The sequence below is a fragment of the Halichoerus grypus genome, chromosome 12 (genome assembly GCF_964656455.1).
Source record: "Halichoerus grypus chromosome 12, mHalGry1.hap1.1, whole genome shotgun sequence".
Lineage (NCBI taxonomy): Eukaryota > Metazoa > Chordata > Mammalia > Carnivora > Phocidae > Halichoerus > Halichoerus grypus.
In genome coordinates this window covers 40,458,220-40,477,721 of record NC_135723.1, presented here as the reverse complement: position 1 = coordinate 40,477,721, position 19,502 = coordinate 40,458,220, and the positions used below count along the sequence as shown (strand labels likewise).

Below are 19,502 nucleotides of genomic sequence, written 5' to 3'. Positions count from 1 at the left end.
CCCAGCAGGAAGGTGGGTGAGCACTGGTGCCAATCCCAGTCACTTCTGAAATTCCTGGCTGCTTCTCTCTACTGATAGGGGGTGGGTGTTTTGGGGACAGTACATTCCCAGCACTGTCAAGGTGGCAGCTGAGCCCACTGCCTGGGGCTGTGCTGGGTTTCTGGCCCTGCCCCCGAACTTCCAGTGCTCTTCTGGCTCAACCAGAAGTTCAGGTGTGGGGTGGCTGGTGGTGTGTGTTAGCCTGGGAGAGTGGGTGGGGTGCAGTGGAAAATACTTGAGCAATGAATCTAGAGGCCCTGGGGAAGTTTTTTTGGTTTTGTTTTGGTTTTTGGTTTTTAAGTGGAATTTTACTTTATGCCATTTGTCCCTTCTACCTCTTCTGAGCTTCCCAAGGGTTCCATCCCACCAGGAGTGTAAAGGGCACCACAGAGGAGCTGTGAAAAGAGATTAGAAGAAGGAAGAAGTTGAGATGAGTCCTCCCTTCAGCAGAGTCTCTTCTAGCATCTCTCTGACGTTCTCGCTCTTCCTAGCATTTTTGCCCTTTTTAGTCTTTTCACTTCTGGCTATCCACAGAAAGAGAACCTGAGGTTAAAAAGCCAAGGGAACCTCAAAATTCTTGTTTTCATCTTTGTTCACCCTTCCAGTCCTATCTTCCATTCTCTTTGCTATTCTTTTTTAGAACATAGGACAAGGGAACTTTTCAGAAGAAGATCAGAGAAAAAAGAGAGGGAAATCAGACAGTAAAGTAAGGAAGATAGAGAGGAAGAGGAAGGGGGTGGTGAGCCCCTCCATCCCAAGTTAACAGGAAATGGTCCTGAGTTAATATGGAGCTGGCAAGGCTTTCTGTCTTATTTAAACTACAGAAAGGAATTTGCTGAAATTTGATAAAATTGGAAAGGAAGATCCGAGAGGGGAATCCCCCCCCCCCCCAAGACCAGTGATGATATTAAACCACTCAACGTGTTGAGGAAGTCTGGCCATGTGCCTGCAGAGGACCTATCCAGATAGACTAAGAGGATTAGAATTATCTCCTGATACTGGGGTGTGTGTGTGTGTGTGTGTGTGTGATGATTGCTACGTGTATTTTATATATAAGGTAGGAAATATGAAAAAGCCAACTAACTTTAATCATAATGAGTATGAGGGAAATACAGAAAGATAATAAAAGGGTATAAACTTCCAGCTATAAGACTAGTAAGTTTTGAGGATTTAATGTATAACATGGTGACTATAGTTGATAACACTGTATTGTATAATTAAACATACAAATTCTCAGCAAAAGAAAAGATAAATATGTGAGGTGATGGATGTGTTAGTTAAGTAGATGGGGGATCCTTTCATCATGTACATGTATAGCAAATCACCGTGAGGTACACTTATTTTGTCAATTATATTTCAATAAATTATTGAGCTAAAAAATTAAGAAGAGTAAATGTTTTCCTTTCACAGGATTATATTATTTGTATAATAAACTTTCAAAATGCTATTGCAATGTAAAGGACCCTGCTTTGAAAGACTCCTAGGTGTCTCGTTTCCCCAGCTGAGGGGCTGTTGCCCGAAGCCAGCAAGTGCCCACGTGTGTCTTCACGCCTCCCATGCTAGGACAGTGCTGGGCACATGCCAGTGTTTCCTGAGCTCGACCAAACTGGGGGAGAATAGTGAAGGGGAAATTCTTTTTTTTTTTTAAGATTTTATTTATTTATTCGTCAGAGAGAGAGAGAGCAGGAAGGAGAGAGAAAACGCAGGCGTAGTGGCAGGCAGATGGAGAGGAAGAAGCAGGCTCTCTGTTGAGCAGGGAGCCCGATGAGGGGCTCGATCCCAGACTCTGGGATCATGACCTGAGTCGAAGGCAGATGCTTAACACTGAGCCACCCAGGCATCCCTGAAGGGGAAATTCTAAGGAAAAATTATTTGTTTGTTTGCTTATTTTAGCATCCTTGTTGTCTTGGTGGTGATCTGATTTAGAAATTGACTCCCATTTTTCTCTTGAGACTAAACTCTCAGAATATTCTAATTAAGACATTTTTTTTTTCGTCCCCATTTACTGAGCACTTCTCCTGAGTCAGGCCTTTAACTGTCCTGGGGCTCAGTACTCGTCACAGGTGATATCACTTAACTCTTACACAGCCCAGAGATGTGGGGACCCTGACTGTTGTGCACAGCATCCTGCTCACTGCCAGGACTCCGGACATCTTCAACAATAGCAGCAACAGCTGCGAGAGGAATCCAAGGGCCAATTTGTTGGAATAAAGCAGAATGGGGCTTTCCCATATGGGAGATATATCTCAGATGGCTTTATTAGATGTAGGATGATTTTTCTTGTAGCCTAAGGGCTTTCTGGAGGGAATCTGAAATCTTTTCACTATGTGCACATCATTGCCAGATGTGGATATAGGGAAATAGACCTTATCCTCTGTGTGTGTGTGTGTGTGCATGTGCCTGTGTGTGTGTGTGTGTGTAAAAGTGGCAAATTCTGGTTCCCGTAACAAGTTTCAGTTCATGTCACTTTCACTTTCTTATACAAAAATTTCTTCTTGAGCCTTTCAAATGTGCAGCAGGACTCTCCCTGCCCCATCAGAATATGTTATGGGTCAGATCGTGTTCACCAAAATGTAAAACCAGCAGCAGTAAAATAATGATAAAATATGGTAATTTCATAAAGGGCCTGTTAGTCTTGTATTCTAATAGTAGGATGTAATGGAGCGCTCCACCAAAACTTAAAAATTCATAATGATTACTGATACCATTAATCAGAATGTGCCATGTGAACAGCTCAGGGATCTGTTGTATTAAGCTGTCATGTGGTTGCAATCATACATTTTTAACTGCCATCAGAGGTAACTGTCAGCAACACCATGTCTTCTCTGCAGTCTATTGCAGCTTCAGGTCCCCAGGGTTCCATCCTGAGTCCAAGGTGATTTGTACGGTACGCTAATGACCTGCTGATTGTCTGCACAAAGGCGTAATCGTACACTGTTCAGGCAACACTGTGATTCCACACAAAAGCAAAGGACTGTCTGGTGTCAAAATAATACCAGAGTCTAACTTTGATAAAGGTTTTTTAACTGACTACAAGGTACTATTTGGTGCTAAAGCATGTGGCAGAAATAATGTTTATTCAAATAACTAACAAGTTGGCAGTAGGGGAAATTTCAGGTGTGTGTGTGTGTGTGTGTGTGTGTGTGTGAAAATGATGCTCTTTGATAGCTGTTTCTGGACAGATTTTTGGTTCTAATTTTGAAAGGAATAGAAACTAGCAAATATCTTTGTTTCAGTTAGATATTTATTCATGTTGGTGATTATTAATGCACATTTTAAATAATGTCACTGAAGGGTTTTCTTCCTAGGGAGTGAAGACATGTGATGAACACTATATTTATTGATATATTTTCCTATTATCTTTTGACCTACCTCTCCAGTCTGTCTCAATGAGCAGGTTTGTGGCTCTAGAGAGCCAGGTGAAGCCATCTCAATACTCTTCCGTGGGTATGACTCTCCCAAGGCGTCTCCCCTCTAAACCTGAGGACAGGGAAGAGAACCTGTCCAGTGATGGAAAAATGGAAAACCACTGAAAATAGTAGCCTGCTCCTCTCTTTCCCTGCCCCCATGCTCCACTGACTTCATTTTGGCCATTATGTGTGTGTCTAATGGGCCCGTTCTTCTCTACAGGGACCTGTCACCAAGTCATTTATCTGTTTAGTGATACAGTAGAATTCCTGCTGAGACTCTGACCCAGATTCCAAAGCTAGATTCCTGGGGCGCCTGGGTGGCTCAGTCGTTAAGCGTCTGCCTTCAGCTCAGGTCATGATCCCAGGGTCCTGGGATCGAGCCCTGCATCGGGCTCCCTGCTCCTCGGGAAGCCTACTTCTCCTCTCCCACTCCCCCTGCTTGTGTTCCCTCTCTTGCTGTGTCTCTCTCTGTCAAATAAATAAATAAAAATCTTAAAAAAAAAAAAAAAGCTAGATTCCAAGACTTGACTTGTTTGCTTGTTTCTTCATTCATTTGTTTCTGCTTTCACCCATTTGGTGACAGTTTTAAAACCATTGTTACATACCAGGCACTATGCTAACCACCAGGATGATAATGATGAGTAAGATTTGGCTTCAGCTCTCAAGCCCCTTGTTATCCTGTAGGAGTTAATTGCCTATTACCAAATGCTTAAGAGACTATCAAGGTTCCCTTGTCAGCTCAGTTCTGAAAGAATTTAAAGAGAATGTGAGTTGCAACATGTTGACAAAATGAAAGCTCTTCCACTAGACTATAAGCTTGTTTAGGGCAAGAAGCAAGTCTTGTCCTTGGAATTATTTATGGCTCTGAGTGCAGAAAGGACACAGAGCCTATGTTCTAGAAAATGTTGTTGAATTTTTTGGAATTTTGGAATTGGAATTGAATTTTGGAATTTGGAAAAGAATCTTCAGCAATGGACAGTAAATTGCAGATGCCAAGAGTAGGGGCTTTGGGGTCAGCTAGGAGTTTGGCCTCTACTGATACAGCTTCACTTAGTAAACAGTAATGGCTCTCACCCCATCAGATTTATTTGTCCATTTCAAAACTGAATGGGTACTTAACACCTGTGATATGTCAGTGCACGTGCTCGGTGTTGTGGAATCAAGAGTGAACAAAATGGAAACAGGATCTTTGCTCATGTAGCTCATGGTAGAGGGGGTATGGGGATCTCAGAACAGATAAAGAGAATTCCAATAAGGTGTGTTAATTTTTGTGAGAAAGGAGTCCTACTGTTGCCCAGGAGTCATCCTTGGTGACTGCCAAGGGGAGGGGTTCGATGGTCAGGGAGATGATTCCTCCAGCCCATAGGGACAATGTGTCAAGCCCTGGAGGTGAAAATGATCATGGTGCATTCCAAGGACTTAAATATATATTCAGAGTCATTGAATTGTCACCTACAAGGAGAGGAGCTTGAGATGAAGCTGGGGAGGTGAGTGGGGCCAGACCTTGAACGGCCTTTGTAGGGAGTGCTAGGTGGTCTGGATGCCACTGAAGACTAAAGGGAATTTACTGAAGGGATTTTAAACAGGCAGTGCCACAATGGAATTTGCATTTTTGATCTATTGCTTGGGCTACATATTGGATGGAGGATGGAGGCGGTGAGAGACATACTAGTTAGGAAGGCTCTTGCAGAAATCCAGGTGAAAGATGGCCCATAGTGACTGAGGTATTGTGGAAAATGCTTAAGCTTGAGAATCCAGTAAGAGTTGGCTCTAAAACTTAACTATCTTTGTGACTTTTTACCACGTAATTATTTTACATAACTCCCACACTTTCTTCTGCAAAATGGAGTAACTTTGCCTATCTGATGAGGAACTTAAATGGGATACTGTAACTAAGTTGCCAGATATTATATGACATACACTTAAATGATAGCCCCTTCTTGTCCTAACTGTAATAGTCTTCCTTCCTCTTCACTTGTATTTCTTCTCTTTTAATGTACAACTGTGTGCTTTTATTTTTTTTTTCAAGATTTTATTTTGAAGTAACCTCTACACCCCGTATGGGGCTCAAACTCACAGTCCCCAAGATCAAGCATCACAAGTTCCACCGACTGAGCCAGCCAGGCACCCCCAACTTTGTGCTTTTAAATAAGATCTTTTGTTACTGTAATTGGTCCTTTTTATTCCTAGTCCATGTGTATGGAAAAGGGTCCTCCTTTTCCCTCTGCCTTTGTAACTATTGTAGTTCTCCCAGAGTGTTCTGCGCCATCACAAGGTTACCTCTGAAGTTGCTTCCGTGGAATACTTCATTCTGGTCTGTGTGATGTTACAACCAATGAAAACCAAGCGTGGTCAAGATGAAAATCTTTGCTTCCTTCCCTTTAGGAACTTTCTGGTAACTGCATTCTCCTCCTCATACCCTCGGAATGCAGCTTTGGTATTATCTTTGGCTGTCCTCAGGGCTGCTTCTTAAGCACTTGTGGAGAGAGAACTTTGTATTTTTTTACAGAATAGACCTTATTTTCACTCGGAGAATATTCCAAAATCCTGTCATATTTTCCTTTCTGACATCTCTAAAACTCATCTTTTCCCTCTGGTCTCCAATAGCTAAAATCCTTTTCCGTATTTTGGACATCTTTTTATTCTTCTCCTTATAAATACCTCCATTGTGGTCTCTATTCTTGAGTTCTGTCTCTGTTAAAGCAATCTCTTTGGTGCCTTCATTACAACATCTTTTTAAAATGCTCTCCCCAGTTTCTCTCATCTGCATTAAATCTGGACTTTAGGGACATGCACTGTTCGTCCTTGCCTGACTATTTTTTTCCCTCCTGGTTTCTTATATTTCTTCTTAATATCTTAGTACCTGACCTCCTTATATGTGTTCTTTTTATTTTTCTCATTCACTTTTTTGTTTTCTTAGGCAGTTTTCAAGCTGTCTCCTCCCTACCCTAGCCAAGGACATTTTCTTTCCTTTTTTACATGCCAAACCCAGCCTCAAACAAGTCGTATCCTGAAACCCCTCTCTTGTTTTTCTCATAGCTTTCTTCCTTATTTGCTAATGTCTCCCTCTTCATGATGATGGCCTTTTCTTTATCAAGTGATGCCATTGCTACATAATAGAGTGTATATGCTCTTTTGATATAAGCAGATCTATTATTTTCTAAGGAAGGTCTCTGCTATTAATTGACTTATGTCCATTCTCTCGCTTCCACTGCCACTACCCTGAGGTTGATAGTCACCTCCCATTTAGTCTCACTGCCTTAGCTCTCTCTCCCAGCTATTATGCCCTTAACATCATTCTCAGGATGTCTTTCTGATCTGGTGTCTTTCTTTTCTTAAATAAAACAGAACAAAACAACAAAGCTTCTGGCTTTCCCTGGCCTGTGGAATGAGATTTACCTTCCTTAGGTGTGCACCAAGAATCTTCATACCATGGCCCCTCCTCACCATTCCAGATTCTGCCTGTCACTTTTTACCCCAAATCCTAAATTCCAGTCACATGGAACTGCTTGAGGAGGCAATTTACTATATACAGAGGTTGAGAGTGAAATGCTACAGACCAAATTCAGGCTTCAGAATTCTTTGCGATTTTTTTAAAAATAATAAAGTGGGACTAATAATATCTACCTTTTTTCCCTTTTCCTTTTTTTCCCCCAAAGACTTTATTTATTCATTTATTTTAGAGAGACAGAAAGAGCGCATCTAGTGGGGGGAGGGGCAAAGGGAGAGGCAGAGAATCCCAAGCAGATTCTGTGCTCCACGCAGAGTCAAACACAGGACCTGATCCCATGATCCTGAAACCATGACCCTGAGCTGAAACCAAGAGTCAGACGCTCAACTGACTGAGCCACCCAGGCATCCCATTTTGCCATTTTTTTTTAAAACCAAAAGATTTCATGTAAAAATCTTTCTGGTTTCTCTCAGAAAATATGGCAATACTGCATCATATACCCACCTGGCAACAGAGCGTTGGGAGTTGAATGGTGGCTGCTCCTTTAGATGAAAATAGGCTTTTCTCCAATTTGCCAGTTTTTGCCACCCTGTTTTGTATCCTCAACATTGAGGCAAAGTGTCATTTATCATTGCTCTTGTGCTTTGTTTGCCTTATAGTATTACGAGAAAATCGTACCACATCTCTATGGATAAGTAAAAGATGGGCAGATGCTATTTTGTATTTTAAGAAACATATGGGGCCTACTTTACTCTTTCATCATTCTGGACCCTGCAGGCACCTGAATTTGGCTCTCTGACAAAGTGGCTTAGCAGTAGGGTCTGTGTTCAAATCCTGAGTCCATCGCTTGCTAGCTGTGTGGCCTCGGGCAAGTTATGTCAGGATTCTCTGCCTAACCTTCCACCACGATAGTATGTACCTCACAGAGTTTTTGTGAAGATTATGTGAGATAATCTATGTAGAGAATTTAGCAGAAAGATTGGAACATGGAAAGAATTAATAAATCCTAGCTATGTTATTATTATTATTATTATTATTATTCTATTTTCCCAAAATCTAATAGTGGGAATATCAGAATCATGAGGGACATGATTTGGGGCAGATTCTTTTGGTGCCTATTTAGCCACACCTTTCTAGCTATTACTTTTGTCACTTACTGGCTATGGGCCTAGTCAAGTTGTTTAACCTCACTATACCTCCATTTTATAATCTGTAAAATGTTAACAAGAACAGTATAATAATGGTATCCACATCTTTGGTTATGATTTTATCATTTGAGATAACCATGTGCTGAGTATCACAGGTGTCTGCCACGTAAGAAGTATGCAGCAAATGGTAGCCATTATAGTCATCAGCTGCCCTGGCAACATTTTGCCTCTGTTGCCCAGGGGACGTCGCCCAATAGTTGTGAGGACGCAGGGAACCTGGTGATCCACCTGCATGTGATATGCGGTACCCACACATCTATATGGGCTTTTCAAAAATTGAAATATAATTTGCAAACCATAAAATTCACTCTCCTAAAACGTATAATCCAGATTGCACCAAGTTGTATAATCATCACAACTAATTCCAGAATGTTTTCATCAACCCCCATACCCATTAGCTGTCATCCCTCAAGCCTACCCCCTAGCCCTTGGCAACCACTAATCCACTTTCTGTTTCCATGGATTTGCTGGTGTTTGTCTTCAGGACTCTGACTTGTGCCCTAATTTTCAAGAACCCTTTGATAGTCAGGCTTGTGAGGATGTCCTCAGAGCAGAGGATGCCCTCAGAAGGTCAGGGGGACCTTCCAGCTGGCTCCATGGTGCTGATAAGTGGAGGAGTGATAAGCAAAGCATAGGGGTGGTTCCAACACCCCACAAATCAGGCTCCCCCAGGGAACCTGTTAACATTCCTGTGCCTCCCCTGGACCCACTGAATCAGACTGTTGTCCAGGAAGGGGAAATTACTACTCAGGTACTACCCAAATACTGCTTTAGAGTTTGAAGAACATGATCATCGTGTCTAGAGCAAAGACAATGTGTTGTGCTCATGAAGATTTACTTGGGCTGGGCTGTGGACTGGGACTACCTTTCAGTCAGTCCCTATGTGACACTGGGTGAGCCACTCACCTTTTAGTTTGCTTGTCAAGTGAGGGATTTGGAGCAGGGCAGATACCTGGATTGCAGACATGATCACTGGTATCTGTAGGAGGCTTCTCTATAGGCTTAGACATCAGTTCTAAAGAATCCTCTTCATGTGCTCTGAGTACAGAACTACTTTCTCAGTCTGGGTTTAGCAGCTGTTCAGATCGTTTGTGACATGGAGGGAAAGTTGCTGAAGCCCACCGTTTGGAGTTTTGATGGTTGGTGTAGAATCGTGTTGAGATTAAATGAGAAGTATAGGAAGCCCCTCCTATTTCCTTGCTCACTTTCCCTTCTTCTTCTTCTTCTTCCCATATTCCAGTAATTAAGATTACAAGTAATTTTAAATTGCAAATAGCCCATGGGAATGCTAAAGCCACCAGGTGTTAAAACTCTAGTATGAAATATTCAGATCTAGTAATTGGAAGACCTTAGGTTTAAGCTAGTCTCTGTCATATGAAAGGCATTTGAGTGGGTAGATAATGGCACGTGCACACTGGGTTCCTGGAGCCTGAGGAAGGGGACAGAGTGGTACAGCAAAGGAGAGGATGTAGTGGCACACTAATGCATCTCCTGTGATGCTTTTAGTGGAGACGCCCTAAACTAGTGATGCTTCATCTAGACTGTCTTTGCATGAGGTTCTTATCATTCTGTCTTATTTTCTTAAAGACTGTGAGAATCGGTCATTTTGGATGCCAGGAACCAAGTAAGGCTTGGGTGACTGTACTTCTAATTTTTCATAGGGTCTTAAATCATTTGTCCCCAAATATTATTATTTATTCATCTCTCTCTTAGGTCACAGAATCACAACTCCATTCAAGTCAGCTCCGTGAAATGCTGTGAAGAAACAGCAGCTGTTTTTGGATTCTGTGGGCTCTCTTTCCTTTTTCCCTAGTATGTCCCTCCTAAGCCCACTCATTCTACATTCTTTCTGCAGGCAGATTCACTTGTATTTAATGGCAATTACAGTTTTTCCTCTTTCTTTGATAAAGCAAAATAAATGAAGAAATAGAGAATCCTTAGGCATACTTTGTATGTCCCTGTAGTCTCTGCCCCATTGTTTGGAAAACCACAGACTTCATCTAGATGCCAATGTATCCATCATCAGGTTTGCTTAAGTGGTGTATTTACCAAGATCTTCACTTGAGCAGTGGCTTAACTTTTTAATCTTTGATTTATAATTTTACAGTTGCTGAGACAGAAGGAAAATGCACTTCTTTAGAGGAGCATGACCTTTTCCTACATTGCTTCCCATCACTGCCACTGAATTTCCTGAATCCTGGCCCCAGACACCATCATCAAGAAGACCTTCCAGATGGGCTACCTATCCCCTGAGAGAGGAGGAACATCAACTGCAGTTTCTAACTAGACTGCCTTCTTCATTTCAAGTAATGGCTGCCATCAGGATCAGATTAAAGACAGACCAGCTGGACAACTGCTTGCAGGACTAACCTAGAAGGGCACCAAAATAACCATAGAGTGCTAAAACATCTACGGAAATATAAAGAGAAGAAAATAATACTAGCACTTATTTTAGGGAGAATTCTGTATGGAATTGGAAGGAATGGTTTGATAAATTCCTTAGGGGTAGAAAGTAAGGCGTAATCAAATGTAGAGGAGCATGGGGATGTTTTACTACAGGGCTGCTCTTTGTCCTACCGAGGTACATAATTTGGGTGCCCCGTCTGGATTGTTTGTGACCATGGAGGGTAGGCAGACTACCCCACTGATCCTCCTGCTTGGTTCTTCCCCACACAGAACTCAGCCTGTCCTTGAATAAAGATCTGGCAAGTAGTGGTTTGAAGGAAACACCAATTTATTAGCCTACATTTCTCCACACCCTAGGGCTTGAAAGTGAGAACATAGTCATAGACTATCTTCCAGTTCTAGGATGTTAGTCCTTAGTATGTCTTCATTCACTTGAGGGTAAAGATTAACACACACAGTAGATCAAGTCAAATAGAGCTTGAACTCCCTGCCTATGGGAGGGGTGATCAGACTGTATTGAGTTAATTTGATTAATGGAGACACTAGGTAGAGTTGAGATCTTTAAAAATATTTGGCTGAAGGGCAATATTACTGATTATTTGTAGATAAGGATGTCAAGGAACATTCTTAGAATCATGAAATATGGAACTGGTGGTCATATTAAAAAATTCAACAAATAGTTAAGTACCTACTGGACACTGGAGACTTAGGTGTAAGATAGACATGGTTCCAGGGCACCTGGGTGGCTCAGTCAGTTGAGCATCTGACTCTTGATTTTGGCTCATGTCATGATCTCAGGGTTGTGAGATCAAGCCCTGCATCGGGCTCTGCACTGAGCATGGAGCCTGCTTGGGATTCTCTTTCTCCCTTTCCCTCTGCCCCCCACTGAGCTCGCTCACTTGCTCTAAATAAATAAATAAATAAATAAATAAATAAATAAGATAAACATGTTTCCTACATCGTGGAGCTTACATTCTAGCTTTCTCTTCGATGTGAAGAGCAGTGGCCACAGCAAACAAATGGACAGAAAAATATTCTCGAGTCCAAGATTCTAATTAGTATAGCAATTCTTATGGCCTTAATCAAGCCTAGTGAACATGCATTTATAAGACTTATAAATCTGCATTCTATAACTGCTCTGTGAACCTGCCTAGACTGTTTCCCTAGCAAGCTGTATAAAATCCCATGGTGCCAGAGGAAGGGATTAGGTTTAGTTAGGGCTTCTGGGGGAGAGAGATACCAAGTGACATGGGTCAGGAAATATGAAGGGATAGAATTCGGGAAGCAGCTATTGCTTCTGTTTTATGTGGGGAAATTGCAGGCTGAAAAATGCTAGGCTGGGAACTCTGAGACCCAGATTTCTATTCTAATACTAATGAGCTATGTGACTGTGGGCAAGTCATATCACATTCCACTTGGAGGCCTCTTAGGTGATCCAAGATCCCTTCCAGCTCTAAAAATGCTAACATCAGGCCCCAGTCTACTGGACAACTGGCCAGTTTCTAACTCAACTTTTCTTAAGCTGTTAGGTCAGGTAGATCTGCCATAATCACTTGACTGGTTTTTTTTTTTGGAGGAGTATTTCTCAACCTTATAGGATACAATGAATCTGCTTCTCCCCTTAGGAGTTGAGCAGATTCTAGAAAAATTCCCCGTAAAGCTCACAGAGGCTCTAGCCTCCTGTACCCTTTCTCCCATCTGTGCCTTTCTCCCTCTCCTTTCCCTGATCACACTTCCACCGAGCATATACCATGTGAAACGTACCAGGTGTGTGCTAGGTTTGGAGATACAAGTTAACCTGACAGTTTCCCACAGTCCAGAAGCTTTCACAGGAGAGGGTACAAAACCCTCCTTCCTTTCATCTACCAGCTTTTCTTTTGGTGAGAATCAGCCATGTCCCAGGGGAGTGTGCTGTCGGTCCTACCAGGGCAACCAGTTATAGGCGGAGGTCCCATTCTGCTCAAGCAATTTTGAGGTGCCTTAATATCCACATCTAGGTACTCACTTAGGCCCAGGGTTACCATAAAAAGATCTATGTCCAGATATAAGGAAGAGACAATCATTTACTTCTTGGGATAAATCTGTAGAGGGACAGTCCTCCATACAGTGATAGCCACTGTCTACCCCATCTCCTGCAACCAACTCTGCCCAGGTGGGGAGAATCTAGGTGACTACTTACTAAGCTTTAAAAAAACTTCTTTCAATAAATAGACATCTTTCATGCATACTGTGCTTCATATATTCATTATGGCGGGTGGCCTCTTTAAATACATATATTTTATATTTCTCAATATCAGATGGCTGATAGGACTTAGAAGAGAAATAAAGGGCTTGGTAACTCACATAAGTGGAAAGTTGACCCTGCAATAATTGACAGCATATTCAAATATTTCAGTGAGTGTTACTCCCATTAAGCAGAAGTGGTATCAGTAAATTTTCATGACTCTAAACATTCTAATGAAAAGGTCACATTCTTTTTTTTTTTTTCCTTATGTGTTAAAGGAGCTGTAGCAGAAAAGAAAATATTCTGTGGACCATCTCAGATTTCCAAATATGTGGATACTGGTTCTCGTAAAGGACAAAAACTACAGATGATGGGCTGGTAGTTCCAACTCCCATTTGCGTAACCTGAGGTTTTGTAGCTCCAGCCATTGACTCAAAGCCAATTTACATTTGTTTTCTTTATCCCTTTGGAGAGAAGATAAAAATCTTATTTTTCCAAGCAATTAAAACTTTTCTGCTTCAGCTAGGATGAAAGAATTAGGAGTTCTGTCTCCTTGTATATAATTGCATGTTTTATCTTTGTTGTTTAATGATTGACAGAAAACTGATAAACTGAGACATCTCTGAATCAGGGTTGAATGTACTCTCTTGGTGGCTCCATTGCTAATTTGTTTGACTATTTTCCAGCGTTTCTTACTCTGTAATGGAAAGGTTTATTAAATATGAGGGGTGCAAAGCTTTCTGAATACTAATGAACTTATTTGCCAAAACTTAAATGTTCCTTCTTATGAGTGAATGCCTGTCTCACTTAACAAGATCTAAATTAAATAATGAAGAAAATTAGACTATACTGTACCCTCCAGAGACATTATGTATGAACTGTAATAGAATAGTGAGGGGGGAAGAGGGTCATATTTTAGAAAAAAAGAGTAGATGATTTGGATCATATAAGAAAGGATTAACTCAGAGAAATCCACTAGTAATTTAATGAGCAGGATTTCCCACTGCACAAGTGATCTATCCTTTGGCTAGCTTCGAATGACAGTGAAGTCATAATCATATGGCAATGCATGCTAGGTTTCAATGGTTACAATTTACTAACCTTAACCCAGTGTAAGGCATCACATAACATACTTGTGATGGAATAGGAAAATCAATAAGCCTGAAAAATGAACACAGATCTGCAGAGGAGTACAATAGGGAGATAGAGTTTGAGAAACTGCCCCAATCCTTCCCTTTAGCATGATGCAATGAGGCTGTCCCTTGATTAATATGTTTACTTCCATTCCCTTGGTGTTACTACTAATAAAGTTGATGATCAGGATACCCTTCTCTTGCCAGCATTTGAAGGGCATCGTGGGAGCAAGATGGCTGCCTTCTAGGCCAGGAACACAGGCTGGGAGAACTTCAGCAGCCACACAAATTGTTAAATATGGTCAGGGACTGACTGTATGGAGTAAATTAAAGTGATAGAGAATGTGAAGATGAGACTGTGCAAAGGTGGGAATTCATTCCCGTCAGACACTTGAATAAGAAGGTATCCATTGGAAAAGGAGGAGGTAAGGAAGGCCACTAAAGTAGAGAAAATAAAGAGAAGAATGTTTCCAGAGTTTGTTAAAATTAATTATCCTGAGATTTCAGGAGGAAGAAAGGAAGATCAAGAAAAAGAGAAGTCCCTGAAGCCTGTGAAGTTTCAAAAATAAAACACAAATAAAATTTTTTTAAACTAAAATCATACTCTTCTAGGAAAAGAGGCTGAGCATTAACAGAAAGTTTGATAACAGAAGGGTTTGTAGTTAGGGATTTACTTTCAATCTCTAAGAGAAGTGTTATGTGACACAGATTCAAAAGACAACGTGTTTTTTTGGCCATCATTCGGGGCTTCAATTGCAAAGGGAAAAAAGAATGGTCAACGCATCTCAGATAAATACCAACCAACTGTGCAATATTTCATTTGAGATTTGTATTATCCCCAATTAAGTTTAAAAAAAAAAAGGAGAGAGACCTAGTGTATTTGATTGCCTCTGTGGGAAGACTTGAGAATTACAAACTCAGATTTCTCCCTTGGAGTGAAAATTTGCTGTTAAAAATTAAGTAAATAGAGAGTCTGGGGACATTAAGATTCATCTCCATCATTTCAAATCATGATCTGCTCCTTCGGAAAAAAAGAAATTGGAACTCAGAAAGTAGGGAGGAGAGGGGAAAGAGATGACTGATGGATGGGTGAGCAAGAAGGAGAAATGAATACTGCAAACCCAGTAAGACTGCAAACAATGAATCATGGAACACTACATCAAAAACTAATGATGTAATGTATGGTGATTAATATAACGTAATAAAAAAAAAGACTACACAGTTTGTGGGAAAATGAAATGAAAAACAGAGTTTGAAGGATAAGCAGATAATGAGGAATATGAGATAATAAGACATTTAAAGGTTTAGTTATTTATTTGAGAGAGAGAGAGCTCAAGCAGGGGGAGGGGCAGAGGGAAAGGGAGAGAGAATCCCAAGCGAATCCCAAGCAGACTCCCTGCTGAGTGCAGAGCCAGAGGGGGCGGTGCTCCATGCAGGGCTCCATGCAGCGCTCCATGCTGGGATTGATCCCACAACCCCAAGATCATGAAGTGAATCAAAATCAAGAGTTGGAAGCTTAAATGACACCCAGGTGTCCCAAGAGATAACAAGACATTTAAACATTAGGAAATTACTAGGGAAAGTGAGAATGAATGAGCAATTAATGTGGGAAGGTGAGGAAGGGAGGAAGTAATTGGAATGGGAAACAAAACATGACTAATGGCTGTAAAGGGCAAGTTTGGACTCTTAATGGCATGTTCCCTAATCTTTGGAGAGCATACATGATCTAGAAATAAAGGAGGAAAAGATGGAAAGTTAACATGAAATTGTGAGGACAATAAAGGAAGCAATGTGCATCATCAGTCCTCAAGAACAAAAGCATTTCTGGAGAATTGTATTAGTCTATGTTCTCCATTCTTTTATGAGCAGAATCATCTTCATCTACCTTTTACAAAAGGTTGAATTATAAAATGAGTGCTATTAAAGGAAATAAAAGCTAAGCATTATTAGAAGTTGAAAAAAAGACTGCATGTAGAACAACTGAAGTGGGGACTAAGCAAGCAAAAAAAATTTGAAATTCAGCCACTTAGTGAAAGAACTGGAGATAACCGATTCAAATAGAAATGTGGGCAGTGACGAGGGAGGAAGTTTTAACTGTTGTAAATATTTTAGAATATATTCTTCCACAACATTTTTTTTCTCATAGAAATGAGTGAGATTAAGTTAAAAGCTTCTGGGTATTGCTTTAAACACTTTGGAGGAAAGAATTTATAGCAGTTCAAGTATTCCCAATAGTAGAAATAACATTAATTTTTCAAGACGACTAATATCTGGAGCAGATCTAAATGCCTGTGATTATCCTTTTGCTTTCTTGTGTTTGTGCAGGGGATTCCTTTCAGCCAGACAGTACCAGACCCCCTTCGGAGGGAAGCTGATAAAGTAATTTAGGTGGAAAGGCCTAATGAGATAATGATGCTAAGGCCAGTTAACACCTAATAAGAACATAACCACGAGGGATGATATTGTTGCTTATTAATTATAATGATGATGTGGAGGAAAGAGACAAGGTGGCACTCATTTAGCAGAGAGCACTCAGGAGTAAAGCTATTTTCCCAAAGGGCAAGATGCAGTCAGCTAGAGTTAGAAGTAGGGCAACATTTAGCAGAGTTGGAAATTTATGGCCGTTGGGTTATCCCGGTGACCGCAGAACTGGAGGCCAAGCAGGAGGTAACAGACGCCTTCCTGAGGTGGCCCCGGGCTGCAGTGGACATTGCTGTGGTTGAAGGCCAGGCCAGGCATGGAGGCAGAGACTCCAGGCTGATTTTTGGGGGCAGTCTGCTTGCCTTAGATTCCACAGTGGCCATTCGTGGGCAGACGGGCAGGTGTCCAGAACTGGACTGGGCGGCCTTTCCCTTTTCACTCCACTCAGTCCTGTGAATCAGACCCATGGTGCAACTCTTCAATCAGTGCTGGAGCCCTGCCCTATTAGGGGAGTCCAGAAGATCCTCTGGTCCTGTTTGTAGAGGCACAGATCTAACCGTCATCTGCTAATTTGAGTTTAAGGTTGCTTGGTGTTCATCTGCCTCCACTCTGCTTCCTAAATTCCCTGTGGGTCTGGGCACCTGCGTGTTCACCCAGGGCAGAGGAATTGTAAGATCAGTTCATTGCAGATATACCATCTGTATTAATCACATGGCAGGGGTCGAGAATGTGAGGAACAAACAGCCATGTGAAAAAACATGGAGCTTTTGGAAATCTTGTGAGTCCTTAAGGGAGGCGTAGAAACTTGAAATCCAGGACCAGGCTGGGGGAGCAATTTGCGGCCCAGGAAAGACCTTGAAACTCCCCTTCTTATTCATCATCTTTCCCCTCACCATGTGGGTCTTGATCTGGATCCTACACCCTACGCCATCACTCACTTCTCTCTGGGTCTGGGGATACCACATTTGCAATGATGGGGGTGGTTTTCCACACTTTTCTGTGCTACTAATTTTATTAGCGGGACGAGGGCCATTTTACAGGACTTTTCTTGTTCTAGGTGATGATGTCACTGACTCTGCCATAGAAAGGAAATAACATTCTCATCATTAACTTTTTAAAGCAAGTATATTTTAGGGCGCCTGGGTGGCTCAGTTGGTTAAGCGACTGCCTTCGGCTCAGGTCATGATCCTGGACTCCCTGGATGGAATCCCACATCGGGCTCCCTGCTTGGCAGGGAGTCTGCTTCTCCCTCTGACCCTCCCCCCTCTCATGTGCTCTCTCTCTCATTCTCTCTCTCTCTAAATAAATAAAATCTTTAAATAAAAATAAAGCAAGTATATTTTATTTTTATTAAATGTGTGGTTTGAGAGTGGCAAGAAGTGAAAAGCACTGGACTGGAAGACAGAAGGTGTACCTCTAGTCCTGACCCTTATCCGTATCAGCCCTGTGACCCTGGGTAAATCTCTTGCTTTTGTGAGCCTCAGCTTCCCTGTACATAAAAGGTAGGGTTGGTAAGGGTAATCTTTATGGTTTTATAGCCATTTTCAGCCTTCAAATTCTATCCTTATGCATATATGTTTGTAAGAATCCTATATCTATTAAATCTTTATGAGAGAAGCAATTGGTAAACTCATAGGATGATAAATATTGCCTTAAATCCATGGTTCCGTGTGAACAATAAAGGTTGAGGTTACCAATGAACCAACGGCAGAACTGTTTATTGAGCACTAACTATGTGGCAGCCACATGCCAGCCTTGAAGGCAGGTGCTTTACAGATGAGCCAACAAAGGTTTCAAAAAGTGAAATAGGGTCATTCAAGATCATATAGTTAATAAGGGGGTGGAGCCAACATTCCAACCCAGGTCTCCCTGAAACGGAAACCTTTGACCTTAATCACCACTGTGTGTATCCCCCTCAGTTTAGAGCACAATACTTACTTCCCATACCTGACGGCACTGAAGCTTTCTTCAGTCACAGTTGTTCTTAACTGGGGATGGAAGGAAGAGCGAGGTAGGGAGCCGTCTGAAAAATGTCCCCAGTTGATTCTGATACACACATCTTTCTGCCTCTATATCCACTTTGAGAACTCACCTAGGCAGAGTCATATCAACATAATTACATAAACAGTACCTTCCTGGAAAACTTTCTGCCACATACAGTTTTTTTTTTTTTTTTTTAAAGATTTTATTTCTTTATTTGACAGACAGAGACATAGTGAGAGAGGGAACACAAGCAGGGGGAGTGGGAGAGGGAGAAGCAGGCTTCCCGTGGAGCAGGGAGCCCGATGCGGGGCTCAATCCCAGGACCCTGGGACCATGACCTGAGCCGGAGGCAGACGCTTAACGACTGAGCAACGCAGGCGCCCCTGCCACTTGCAGTTCTAATTTCTGTTTCTCTTAACGTGGCTTTGAGGTAAGCAAGGGAATCAGACAAAATTATTTCTCCTGTCTTCCAAATGGGGAATTGAGGGGCACCTGGGTGGCTCAGTCGTTAAGCGTCTGCCTCCGGCTCAGGTCATGATCCCAGGGTCCTGGGATAGAGCCCCGCATTGGGCTCCCTGCTCAGCGGGGAGCCTGCTTCTCCCTCTCCCACTCCCCCTGCTTGTGTTCCCTCTCTCGCTGTGTCTCTCTGTGTCAAATAAATAAATAAAATCTAAAAAAAATAAATAAATAAAAATCTGGAAACCAAATGGGAACTTGAAACAAAGAGAATTGATTAATGCAACTGCATGTACCCAGTGGTCACAGAATTGACATGAGGACTCACACCTTAAGACTCCAGCCACCACAAGACATTGTCTTTTAGCCAATTTATTTAATAATGTATTTTATATAAAGGAAATATGTCATTTTGTTCCCCCTGGAGTTTCCTAGTAGATGTATCATTTTGGTGACATTGTCTTATTTGGAGTATCTGTAAAACCAGCAAGCATCTCTGAATAGTACCAGCTGCAACAGCCATTGACAAATACCAAATGGAGGAGAAGGGTTTCTTAACCAGGCATTTCTATGAACAAAAAAATGACTTTCTAAAGTTTACTGACTGGTCCCAGAAAAGTGCATCATTAAGGTCATTAAGAGTGTTTAGGTACCCAAAACAGAGATGGGCTCTTCATTGTTCATATTCTTTGAAAGTAATACAAAGAATTCATTTTTTTTAATAAATAAGAATTGCTGGCATCTAGAATTTCAAATTGCTTTTCAATAATT

At 41.6% G+C, this 19,502-nt stretch overlaps 1 long non-coding RNA gene across 1 annotated transcript in view; it reads left to right on the top strand.

The window, feature by feature from the left end:
- The window catches only part of LOC118526019 (uncharacterized), a 34,244-nt gene extending 23,746 nt beyond the window's left edge, over positions 1 to 10,498 (top strand). Inside the window, exon 2 of the long non-coding RNA XR_004912426.2 lies at positions 10,216 to 10,498. This is a non-coding gene — a long non-coding RNA (uncharacterized LOC118526019). The remainder of the gene's footprint in view (positions 1 to 10,215) is intronic.
- The last annotated feature ends 9,004 nt before the right edge of the window (positions 10,499 to 19,502 follow it).